The sequence below is a fragment of the Eptatretus burgeri genome, chromosome 5 (genome assembly GCF_056783735.1).
Source record: "Eptatretus burgeri isolate ZD-2024b chromosome 5, Ebu_testis_v1, whole genome shotgun sequence".
Classification (NCBI taxonomy): domain Eukaryota; kingdom Metazoa; phylum Chordata; class Myxini; order Myxiniformes; family Myxinidae; genus Eptatretus; species Eptatretus burgeri.
In genome coordinates this window covers 14,898,357-14,911,515 of record NC_140965.1, presented here as the reverse complement: position 1 = coordinate 14,911,515, position 13,159 = coordinate 14,898,357, and the positions used below count along the sequence as shown (strand labels likewise).

General features: G+C 48.0%; 1 protein-coding gene across 1 annotated transcript in view; it reads right to left on the bottom strand.

The window, feature by feature from the left end:
- The window catches only part of LOC147025892 (calumenin-B-like), a 14,011-nt gene extending 9,473 nt beyond the window's left edge, over positions 1-4,538 (bottom strand). The window contains exon 1 of the mRNA XM_085883648.1: positions 4,383-4,538. The gene's annotated coding sequence lies outside the window, so the exon portion shown is untranslated. The remainder of the gene's footprint in view (positions 1-4,382) is intronic.
- Between the last annotated feature and the right edge of the window lie 8,621 nt (positions 4,539-13,159).

Below are 13,159 nucleotides of genomic sequence, written 5' to 3'. Positions count from 1 at the left end.
GAGAGAACAGAAGTTCAGCGACTTAACGGGGGGGGAGAGAACAGAAGTTCGGAGACTTAGCGGGGGGGGAGAACAGAAGTTCAGCGACTCAGCGGAGTGGGGAACCGAAGTTCAGCGACTTAGCGGGGGAGAGAACAGAAGTTCAGAGACTTAGCGGGGGGAGAACAGAAGTTCAGCGACTTAGCGGGGGGGGTGAGAACAGAAGTTCAGCGACTTAGCGGGGGGAGAACAGAAGTTCAGCGACATAGCGGGGGGAGAACAGAAGTTCAGCGACTTAGCGGAGGGGAGAACAGAAGTTCAGCGACTTAGCGGAGGTGAGAACAGAAGTTCAACGACTTAGCGGGGGAGAGAACAGAAGTTCAGAGACTTAGCGGGGGGGAGAACAGAAATTCAACGACTTAGCGGGGGAGAGAACAGAAGTTCAGAGACTTAGCGGGGGGAGAACAGAAGTTCAGTGACTTAGCGGGGGGAGAACAGAAGTTCAGCGACTTAGCGGAGGGGAAAACAGAAGTTCAGCGACTTAGCGGGGGGAGAACAAAAGTTTAGCGACTTAGCGGAGGGGGGGGAAGAGAACAGAAGTTCAGCGACTTAACGGGGGGGAAGAGAACAGAAGTTCAGCGACTTAACGGGGGGGGATAGCACAGAAGTTCAGCGACTTAACGGGGGGAAGAGAACAGAAGTTTAGCGACTTAGCGGGGGGGGGAGAGAACAGAAGTTCAGCGACTTAGCGTCGGGGGGAGAACAGAAGTTCAGTGACTTAGCGGGGGGAGAACAGAAGTTCAGCGACTTAGCGGAGGGGAAAACAGAAATTCAGCGACTTAGCGGGGGGGAGAACAAAAGTTTAGCGACTTAGCAGGGGAGAGAACAGAAGTTCGGAGACTTAGCGGGGGGAGAACAGAAGTTTAGCGACTTAACGGAGGGGGAAGAGAACAGAAGTTCAGCGACTTAACGGGGGGGAAGAGAACAGAAGTTCAGCGACTTAACGGGGGGGATAGCACAGAAGTTCAGCGACTTAACGGGGGGGAAGAGAACAGAAGTTCAGCGACTTAGCGGAGGGGAGAACAGAAGTTCAACGACTTAGCGGGGGAGAGAACAGAAGTTCAGAGACTTAGCGGGGGGGAGAACAGAAGTTCAGCGACTTAGCGTGGGGGGGAGAACAGAAGTTCAGCGACTTAGCGTGGGGGGGGAGAACAGAAGTTCAGCGACTTAGCGGGGGGAGGAGAACAGAAATTCAACGACTTAGCGGGGGAGAGAACAGAAGTTCAGAGACTTAGCGGGGGGGGAGAACAGAAGTTCAGCGACTTAGCGTGGGGGGGGGAGAACAGAAGTTCAGCGACTTAGCGTGGGGGGGGGAGAACAGAAGTTCAGCGACTTAGCGGGGGGAGGAGAACAGAAATTCAACGACTTAGCGGGGAGAGAACAGAAGTTCAGAGACTTAGCGGGGGGGGGAGAGAACAGAAGTTCAGTGACTTTGCGGGGGGAAGAGAACAGAAGTTCAGCGACTTAGCGGGGGGGGGAGAGAACAGAAGTTCAGCGACTTAGCGGAGGGGAAAACAGAAGTTCAGCGACTTAGCGGGGGGAGAACAAAAGTTTAGCGACTTAGCGGGGGAGAGAACAGAAGTTCGGAGACTTAGCGGGGGAGAGAACAGAAGTTCGGAGACTTAGCGGGGGGAGAACAGAAGTTTAGCGACTTAACGGAGGGGGAGAAGAAAACAGAAGTTCAGCGACTTAACGGGGGGGGAAGAGAACAGAAGTTCAGCGACTTAACGGGGGGGGGGATAGCACAGAAGTTCAGCGACTTAACGGGGGGAAGAGAACAGAAGTTCAGCGACTTAGCGGAGGGGAGAACAGAAGTTCAACGACTTAGTGGGGGAGAGAACAGAAGTTCAGAGACTTAGCGGGGGGGAGAACAGAAGTTCAGCGACTTAGCGTGGGGGGGGGAGAACAGAAGTTCAGCGACTTAGCGTGGGGGGGAGAACAGAAGTTCAGCGACTTAGCGGGGGGAGAACAGAAATTCAACGACTTAGCAGGGGAGAGAACAGAAGTTCAGAGACTTAGCGGGGGGGAGAACAGAAGTTCAGCGACTTAGCGTGGGGAGGGAGAACAGAAGTTCAGTGACTTAGCGGGGGGGAGAACAGAAGTTCAGCGACTTAGCGGGGGGAGAACAGAAGTTCAGCGACTTAGCGGAGGGGAAAACAAGTTCAGCGACTTTGCGGGGGGAGAACAAAAGTTTAGCGACTTAGCTGGGGAGAGAACAGAAGTTCGGAGACTTAGCGGAGGGGGGAGAACAGAAGTTCAGCGACTTAGCGTGGGAGGGGGAGAACAGAAGTTCAGTGACTTAACGGGGGGCGAGAACAGAAGTTCGGAGACTTAGCGGGGGGAGAACAGAAGTTCAGTGACTTAGCGGGGGGAGAACAGAAGTTCAGCGACTTAGCGGGGGGGGGGAGAGAACAGGAGTTCAGCGACTTAGCAGGGGCGGGGGGAAACAAGATCAGCGACATAGTGGGGGGGGGAGAGAACAGAAGTTCAGCGACTTAGCGGAGGGGGAACAGAAGTTCAGCGACTTAACGGGGGGGACAGAAGTTCAGCGACTTAGCGGGGGGTAGGGGGAGAGAACAGAAGTTCAGCGACTTAACGGGGGGGGGGAGAGAACAGAAGTTCGGAGACTTAGCGGGGGGGAGAACAGAAGTTCAGCGACTCAGCGGAGTGGGGAACAGAAGTTCAGCGACTCAGCGGAGTGGGGAACAGAAGTTCAACGACTTAGCGGGGAAGAGAACAGAAGTTCAGAGACTTAGCGGGGGGAAAACAGAAGTTCAGCGACTTAGCGTGGGGGGGAGAACAGAAGTTCAGTGACTTAGCGGGGGGAGATCAGAAGTTCAGCGACTTAGCGGGGGTGAGAACAGAAGTTCAGCGACTTAGCGGGGGGGGGGAGAACAGAAGTTCAGCGACTTAACGGGGGGGGGAGAGAACAGAAGTTCGGAGACTTAGCGGGGGGGAGAACAGAAGTTCAGCGACTCAGCGGAGTGGGGAACCGAAGTTCAGCGACTTAGCGGGGGAGAGAACAGAAGTTCAGAGACTTAGCGGGGGGGGAGAACAGAAGTTCAGCGACTTAGCGGAGGGGAGAACAGAAGTTCAGCGACTTAGCGGAGGGGAGAACAGAAGTTCAGCGACTTAGCGGGGGGGAGAACAAAAGTTTAGCGACTTAGTGGGGGGACAGAAGTTCAGCGACTTAGCGGGGGGGGAACAGAAGTTCAGCGGCTTAGCGGGGGTGGGGGAGAGAACAGAAGTTCAGCGACTTAACGGGGGGGGGGGAGAGAACAGAAGTTCGGAGACTTAGCGGGGGGAGAACAGAAGTTCAGCGACTCAGCGGAGTGGGGAACCGAAGTTCAGCGACTTAGCGGGGGAGAGAACAGAAGTTCAGAGACTTAGCGGGGGGGAGAACAGAAGTTCAGCGACTTAGCGGGGGGTGAGAACAGAAGTTCAGCGACTTAGCGGGGGGAGAACAGAAGTTCAGCGACATAGCGGGGGGGGGGAGAACAGAAGTTCAGCGACTTAGCGTGGGGGGGGGAGAACAGAAGTTCAGCGACTTAGCGTGGGGGGGAGAACAGAAGTTCAGCGACTTAGCGGGGGAGGAGAACAGAAATTCAACGACTTAGCGGGGGAGAGAACAGAAGTTCAGAGACTTAGCGGGGGGGGGAGAACAGAAGTTCAGCGACTTAGCGTGGGGGGGAGAACAGAAGTTCAGCGACTTAGCGTGGGGGGGGGGAGAACAGAAGTTCAGCGACTTAGCGGGGGGAGGAGAACAGAAATTCAACGACTTAGCGGGGGAGAGAACAGAAGTTCAGAGACTTAGCGGGGGGGAGAGAACAGAAGTTCAGTGACTTTGCGGGGGGAAGAGAACAGAAGTTCAGCGACTTAGCGGGGGGGAGAGAACAGAAGTTCAGCGACTTAGCGGGGGGGGGGAGAACAGAAGTTCAGCGACATAGTGGGGGGGAGAGAACAGAAGTTCGGAGACTTAGCGGGGGGGGGAATGACAGACTGGTTCAGTATCATTAAATTCTCATAATTTTGTCCTCAGGTGAAATTATTCTTTTTCCCCAACATGAACATGTCGGTATTTTCGGTAGTTTTATTTCTGCAGGAGGATTCAATGTGTATATTTAATTTTTTCGCCCTTTTAACGATAACTTTCTCCACGTGAAGGAAGGTAAACAAATTTACCACCCAATGACAGACTTACCGTGTAACGCGGAGTTTACCGAACACAGTTGGGTTAAATCACCAAAGGTGAAGAACTTCATGTTCGTGATCACTGTTTACTCCGCGAACGATTCCACCGATTTGAGGTTAAATCGTTGAAACGACATATTATAAATACCCACCTTGTCACACGATGAGGTAAATACGGTCCTCGAAGCCCCGTGAGCTCAGTGAGTGGCGCGGAATGGTTCGGGGGAAATAGCACGGTAACTTGGATGGACAGTCAGTGATAGTAATACAAGACGCCTGTCAGACGTGGCGGCAACCAAACGGTTCGACCAATCGCTCGCGGTGTTACTGAACCGCGTATTCACCGTTCAATGAAACTCCTTCCCATTGGTGAGACGTGTGCGAGGCGTTCCGTATGGGGCGTGGCAGAAACAACCAATAGAAAAAGCCGTTACAGTGAGGTGGCCCAAACTGCTAAAAAGAGCTCTCACCATTGGTCAATGCTAGCCACGTCGCTCGCGACGGGGGACCCCCAGGATGACGTCATTGCCACGCCTTCTGGCAGGCAACGGAATCTGTGGATCAATTGAGCTTTAACACAAGTTGATTTACGTGTCAAGACTCTCTCTCTGCCTGACTGGGAGTAGTGTGTCTTTACCATAGTCCATACCTCTCTGTCTTCCGTCCACAAGCGGCCTGGGACACTCCACAAATTAGGAAAGTCAATTAACGGTCTGATCTCAGTGACGTTGATGTATTAAACGAACTACTTAGCTGCCGATTGTGACGTCATCGATTCCCCTCTTTGAAAATTCCATCTATATTCGATTTTTTTTGAATCCGCTATCACCTGCGTAAATACATGGAACACATAATGTGAACATTTCAGAAGTATGAACAGAATGTGTCCGGATAAAAGTGTGTTGGAAGTTCCAGGCTTACGCCCATTGTATTATGACGATTATGATTACTAGTGCGGGCCCGTACGTGCAAAAAAAAAGCATTGACAACACTCGTGACGTCACAGCACCGTGTCCTGTCATTGGTTTGGTAAATAAATGGCCATAACTTGTGAAGCACTTGTCCGATTAATATCAAACCTTGAAAAGGCACATCCTCAGGTCCCCAGCAATATTCCTGCCAAGTTTCAATTAGATCGGACCAGTGGTTGTCGAGAAACAGCAGTCACAGACAGACAGACAGACAGACAGACACACACACACAGACATTGCTGGAATGAGAGATAGAAGATTATGATATTTGATTTTTTTTGAATCTGAATGGTGTTCTGCCTCATGGGAAGTCCTAATTAATTGGCTTCCTTATAATCTTCTCCATATCTCCCAATCCTCTGCCTCTCTCTCCTTCATCCTGCACAGTCGTTTCCTTGTCTCAGTCTCTCCTGCAGTTTCCTTCTCGGTCTTAGAAAGGTCTAGTTATACCTTCACCGACCGAAGGTCAAGGAGGTCATGTTTTCACCCCTTTCTGTCTGTGTCTGTGCACAGGATATCTCAAGAAGTTGTGGACGGATCCGGATGAAATTTTGTGGACAGGTTTGGTGTGCGGCAAGGACAAATTGATTCGATTTTGATGAAGATCCGAACCCGGATCTGGATATGATAATGACTATTTTTTTTAAGTGATTCTTCACCATTGAGTGATGGGGCCAAAAACGATATTGTACTGTACAGCATGATATTTCAAAAATGTATTGGGCCTGATATGTTCTCATGGATCAGGTATTGCGCGGCGGAGGTATGCGCTCTACTGAGTGCCCTTCTAGTTTTAAGTTGTTTTCCTTCGAGTCCATCTTTCCATCGACCTTGTCCTTTCATCCTGTGTCGCAACCAGATCAGGTTCATCATTTGTTTTCCTCTCTGTCCAGCTGATATTTTATATTCTCCATATTATCCACGTGAACAGAGTACCCGCCCTACGGGCGATCTTGTTCGAAGCATGCAGCACGTTCTTCTGATGCATATCTTTATTTGGGCGGTGTATAGGCAACTGACAGCTCTGTATGATAAAAAAAACAACAACCCGGGTTACATGCATGAAGCAATAACATACCTACTGCTTATAATTCAAAACACTACACTACACTGGAAAACATGGGGGGCAGGAATACTGTACTGGAAATGGGAGAGACTTGTAATACCCTAACACACAAGGAGGTGGCACGACACGATACACATTTACATAGAAAATTTGTGTCCCGCCCCAAGACCACCAGCAAAGATAAACGCACACCGATACATTAATTGTGGTCATGGAGGTTGAAATGTCATGATGTACAATCAGACCGACCACGATGCGTTCAACTTCACATGGGCTTTATTGAGAACACTCAGCTCCATTACTCGTACCATGTGTCACACATGCGCACGCGGGACTCACATCAAGCCCAAGGAAGGGCGACACATCACAATATCTCCCAATTTAATACAAATCCAACCGGTCTGGATGTTTCGATACACGGGAGGACCTCGGCAAAGGAATTGTTACAGGTACAGATTTAGGTGACGTGGACAAACGCATCGGACTGGCAGCGGGTACAGGTACAGGTACAGGTACAGAAACTTCGGGTGGAGATACATTATGAACAACTTCAGATGTAGGCTCGGAAACAACAGTTACATTCTCGGACAACAGAACAATAACTGGATGAATCACAGAATTTGCATCATCCACCATCTCAATATAACGCAGCTTGATCTGATCCACATGTTTCCTAACTGTACCCCCATCTTTCAGCTTGACACAAAAAAACACGAGTTCCTTCCTTGCTAATAACAACACCTGGCAGCCATTTCGCTCCAAGGCCATGGTTCAGTACATAAACTGGATCATTTACAGCAAAGTCACCCAACGCAGCCGTGCGATCATGATGGTATTTCTGACTCTGAAGCTTGTTGTCAACGGTTTCACTGATGTCAGGGTCTGACATCACGTTTGAAGCGAACCTTGAGTAACATGCCTTAACCCTTGCTTGACAATCTGTACAGCACGCTCTGACCATTAGAAGCGGGTTTAAACAGAGCAGAACGGACATGTTTGATTCCATTCAACCTCATGAATTCCTGACATGTAAAACATGAACCATTATCGCTTACCGACACATCAGGTAGACCGTGAGTAGCGAACGTAACACGTAAATTCTCAATGGTGGCGGCAGAAGTGCTGGTCGACATGATAGAGCACTCAATCCACTTGGAAAACGCATCAATGACAACAAAGAACATTTTCTCTAAGAACGGACCTGCAAAGTCAACATGAATCCTGGACCAAGGTTTGGAAGGCCACGACCAAAGACTCAGCGGTGATTCCGCTGGTGACTTGCTGAGATGAATGCACGTATTACAACAATGAACACAAGATTCAAGTTCGGAATCAATACCAGGCCACCAAACATGAGACCTTGCGATGGCTTTCATTGTAACGGTACCAGGGTGGGTACTATGTAGTTCAGAAACCAACTTCTCTCTTCCCTGCTTTGGCACGATGACTCGTCGACCCCAAAGTAAGCATTCCGACTGGACAGATCACTCATCTCTATAACGTAAATATGGTTTGTCCTCCTTCGAGTCCGGTATACGGGACCAATCGCCACTCATAACACAATGCTTAACCACAGACAACACAGGACCTCTGTTAGACCACAATCTCACTTGGGCAGCAGTGACTGGAGAATTGTCACTCTCAAACACATTCATAGCTAATACAAGGTCAGCAGGTTGAGGGGTATTGTTACAATTAGTGATCAGTACTGGCAGTCGACTCAATGCATCAGCGCAATTCCCAGTGCCAGGCCTGTAACGAATAGTATAATTGAAACCAGACAGCATCAAGACCCACCGCTGAACACGTGATGATGCATTGGTGTTGATTCCCTTGTTCTCTGAAAACAAGGTGAGCGGTTTGTGATCAGTTTCAAGCTCAAATATTGATGCATCTTGGTTACCCCAAACACACAGCCTAATGCTTCTTTATCAACCATACCAAAGGCTCTTTCAGCTTTCGTTAAGCTTCTGGAAGCATATGCAACAGGTTGTAACTTGCCCGACTCATTGGCTTGTTGGAGCACACAGCCTACCCCAGAGGCACTAGCATCACACGACAATACAAGATGCTCACGTGGATCATAATGAACAAGCAACTTGTAAGAACACAATAGACTTTTAGCTTCCTTGAAGGCATTGTCCTGGAACTTGCCCCAAACCCAAGTTTTCCTTTTCTGAAGTAACTGATGCAGGTCGTTCAGTCAAGAACCTCAATTCTAGGACCATTCTCTGGCTAGTACGGTATGACGATTGATTTGACTTCTATTGACCTTTTATAAAAAAAAATTTAGCCCCCATGTCCCTCCCAAAAATCCCGGCATTTTTCGCCAGAGGCCCAAATCCAAGATGGCTGGCGGCACCATCTTGAAAAATTAAGTTTTGAACCAGAGCACCTAGAATCATGTACAAAGACATTTTTTCGGGTAAGTCGACCATGAGGATTCCGACATTACGACATAATTTTGATCCAGAAATCCAAGATGGCTGCCATCCGGTAGCACGAAAACGGAACTTTTGAATGGGAGCACCTAGGATCATGAATTAACACATTATATCTGCTAAATCTATAATGGTCACAGAATTGAGGTCCTGCTTAGTGAATTGTTATGTTTTTGTAACTTCTTTGTTTGTGTGTGTAATTTCATATGACACACATATTCTTCATATACTTATTTCTGTCTTTCCAGGGAATGTACGAGCATATGAAATGGCACTAAGAAGCACAGCATTGAGAAAATGGCTGTCAAGACAATGTCCACCGTTCCGTGTGTCCTCCAGTGTGGCGGGCTTTGCAATGAAGCCACCCGATGCCATTGTCTCTGTTGAGAGTTGGGAAAAGCTCAAGAAAAAGGCCCTGTTATGGAGTGGTCTTGACAAGTTCGGAGACGTCTACAGAACGGTCAATTGGGATAATGGTCCCGGCGTACAATGTGTCCATAAATCATGTAAGTTGACCATATGGAATGCCAAGAAACTGGAACAGGCCAAGACAAGAGATAAAAAACGAGAGGTCGAGGAATGCCAATCTCAGTCTTTCTCCTCAGCTGCCACTCCACCTGCCAAGAAGCTGCGATCGAGTGTATTCGGGCTGATACATGAAAAAACAAAATGTGTGTGGTGCTGTAAACCAGAGTTGGCCAAGCACCCTGAATCAAAGCTGTCCCTGATATCATACGATCATGCATGGACAGCTACCAAGAGCTATACGGTGGCCCTCGAAGATCAGAAAATGCGAGACAGAATCAACTGTGTGATCGATTATGCAGCTGATGACCCCTACGCGATTGAGATCAGATATCACAACAAATGCTGGTTGAAATATGTGCGTAGTTACCAGAAAATGAGTGAAGATGACAAACTCCCACGCATGCACAATGTCAATCTCCGTGAGGCTCAGACTATCTTCTTTGACCACATCAGAACAGTTATCTTTGATGAACATGAGCTAAGGTCACTGCAGAGCCTCCTCAAAGACTCAAGCTCTATCATATCTCGGTATAGCTTCCAACATCCGGCATCGTCATTCTTTATCATAGATATCCTGATCCGGTAGTTTGAGGGCAAGATCGGCTTCCACTCCTGCCCTCAGAGGAACCAGAGCGGCCGAGTCAATGACACATCTGGGGGTGTCCGCCATCGGGGTCAGCAGTGAGCAACTGGTGCGTAACATGGCTGAGCGGTTAAAGGATGACGTCAAGTCAATCAAACTCAACCTGTGACCACCGAGAGTCAAGGAGCTAGAAGGAGGAATAAGAGCTCTCACCTCTCCTGGTCCAGCTGCTATCTGCTTTGCAGGGAAGAAGGGGGTAGATCTGTCTCCCAGCACATTCTCTCTCGCCTCCCTGATTACACAGCGCATCACAAAGCAACCCACCACTACCGCCATGAATGCCACCATCACCCTTCACAGGATGACTCGCAGCAAGGAGCTCCCGATGCATCAACCTGCACTAGGGCCAGCTGAAAAGGACGAGGAAGATGATAGCAAGGAGGGGGATGAGGAGGGAGATGATGATGTACAGAGGAAGAGGGAAGAATTCATCTGAATCTAATGAGTCAGAATCGAGTGAGGCAAAATGCTCTGATTCGGACTGATCATATCTCTCAAGGTCATATTGATTCATCAGCTCCAATGTCATAACAATGTGAAGTATGACACGAAAGCATAATTGGTGACTTCTAAATATGTTTTTTTTTAATGTTTTTTTCTAAAATGTGTTTCATTTGTGTTGTGGTGTCATTTGTCTTCAGAAAATGGCCAAAAAGTACCATTTTCAGGATAAAATGATTTTGTCTTGACATGTTTTAAGTAGTTTCATTTGCAAATTGTTGAAGTTACAGCCATTTATATCCATATCCATCGGGACCATACTCCATGCAGAGCGTTGGTGCTGCCTAAGCAGTCTCCTTGGCTATTGGACACAATCCTGGACGGGTCGCCACTCCGACACAGTATACCAGCATGCTGGCACTCATTTTGCCGACCTCGGAAGGATGACAGGCAGAGTCAACCCCACCTGGTATGAATTCAACAGTGGAGTGGGGTTTGAACTCAGGATCAGAGGATTCCAAGCCACCACCTTAACCATTGAGCCAACACCAGGTATACAGCAATTTAAAAAGAGCTTATTTTGAACTGTAATGAGTTTACTTGTCCTGCATTCATCAATTATATATATATATATATATATATATATATATATATATATATATATATATTATTCATCAATTTACTTTACTGCAAGAGATCCTGATGGAGGTAGTTGCTTTAAGTACAAAAGTTACGTTTTCGCTCTACCGGATGGTGGCCATCTTGGATTCCTGGGTCAAAATGATGTCATAACGTCAAAGTAATGTCAGATTCGGAATCCTCGTGGTCGAGTTACCCCAAAAAAGTGTCTTTGTACATGATTCTAGGTGCTCTGGTTCAAAACTTAATTTTTCAGGATGGATTTTTCTTGGGATTGTAGCCTTGCCAGCCATTTTGGATTTGGGGCTCTGGCAAAAAAATTCCAGGATTTTTGGGAGGAACATGGGGGCTAAATTTTATAAAAAAAAAAGGTCAATAGAAATAAAATCAATCGTCAAACCTTACTAGCCAGAGAATGGTCACGGAATTGAGGTTCTTGACCTAACTAAGGGGTTGCTCACCCACGGCAAGAAACTGCCAAAATGGTTGAGCAAACCCAAAAAGGAATGCAATTGACATGGTTTGGGTGCATTCTTAATTGCTTCGACTTTGGAATCACACTGCATGATCCCAGCGGCAGTAACTCTTCTGCCGAGGAATACAACTTCGGGTGCCATAAACACACATTTCTCACATTTCATTCTTTGTCTTACTTTGTCCAAACGACGCAGGACTTCCTCCAGGTTACTCAGGTGTTCTGCAGTGTTGCAGCCCGTGATCAGGATATCATCCTGGAACACGACAGTCTTTGGCACATATTTCAATAGACCCTCCATGTTTCTCTGAAAGATGACAGCTGCTGAATGTATTCCAAAAGGACAACGATTGTAGATGAACAGCCCCTTACGAGTGTTGATGCACATAAGTTTCCTTGACTCCTCATTCAGCTCGTGTCATGTAGGCAGACGTCAGATCCAACTTGGTGAATGACTTTCCACCAGCTAATGTTGAAAACAGGTCATCCGCTTTGGGCAGTGGATACTGATCCTGCATGGAGTGGCGATTTATGGTCACTTTGTAGTCTCCGCAGATCCTCACTGCTCCATCACCTTTCAGGACAGGAACAACTGGACGAGCCCATTCATTGAACTCAACAGGAGAGATGACCTCCTCACTCTGGAGTCTCTCAAGTTCACACTCGATCTTTTCCCTCATCAAGTCGGGACCAGGCCAAGCTTTACAGAAGATGGGCTTTGCTTCCAAGGCCAGATGAATCTTAACTTTCATCCCCATGAAGGAACCAATTCCTGGCTCAAACAGAGATGGAAACTTATCCAGCACTTGAGCACAACTAGAAGCCTCCACTGAAAACAGCTTTTTGATCTCATGCCATTTCAGCTTTGTGCTCTGAAGCCAGTTCCGACCGAGTAATGTAGGACCATTGCCTGGTACAACCCACATTGGCAGTTCATGTCACACTATCATAAGACACACTGACATCTGTGCTGCCAACCGGAAGAATTTCCTTGGTGTAGGTACGAAGTTTGGCCTTCACGGGACTCAATTTGAGCTTCACAGCCTCACAGTCCCACAATTTGTCAAATGTCTCCAGGCTCATAATTGACTGACTCGCCCCTGTGTCCACTTCCATTGCCACCTGCTTGCCATTCAGCTGAAGATCAACAGTTATCGGTGGGGTGCTGCCATGGATTGTATACATCTCACACTCCTCTCCATGCAGACGACTCATCAGCTCCAGCAACATGCTCGCCATCATCCACATGATGGGTGATGCCAGTACTATCACCACTACTGGATTGGGAACACCTCTTTTGAAGATGCCCGATCTTGCCACATCCGTGACATGTGTACCGCTCGAAACGGCTCCGGTGAGCCACGATTTGCATCACAACGCCAACACATGTTCTTGGGGCCTCTTGCGAGCGATGAAGCAGGTTTCAAACACACAACTGGCTTAGGTGAAGCCTTATATGAAGATTGAGCAATCTTATTTACAGTATCTGCACTTGAAGAGTTCTGGCTCTTCGACGAGATCTCCTTCAGGTTTTCAGCAGTTGTCATACACACCTGTGCAATCTTCACTGCTTTGATAAAACAAAGGTTTTATCAAATTCACATTAGCTTTATTTATTTATTAAACTTCACATTAGCTTTATTGAGAACACTCAGCTCCATTCTGATCCTGTGTTGTCGCGCATGCACACACGGCACTCACATCAAACCCAAGGAAGAGCAATAC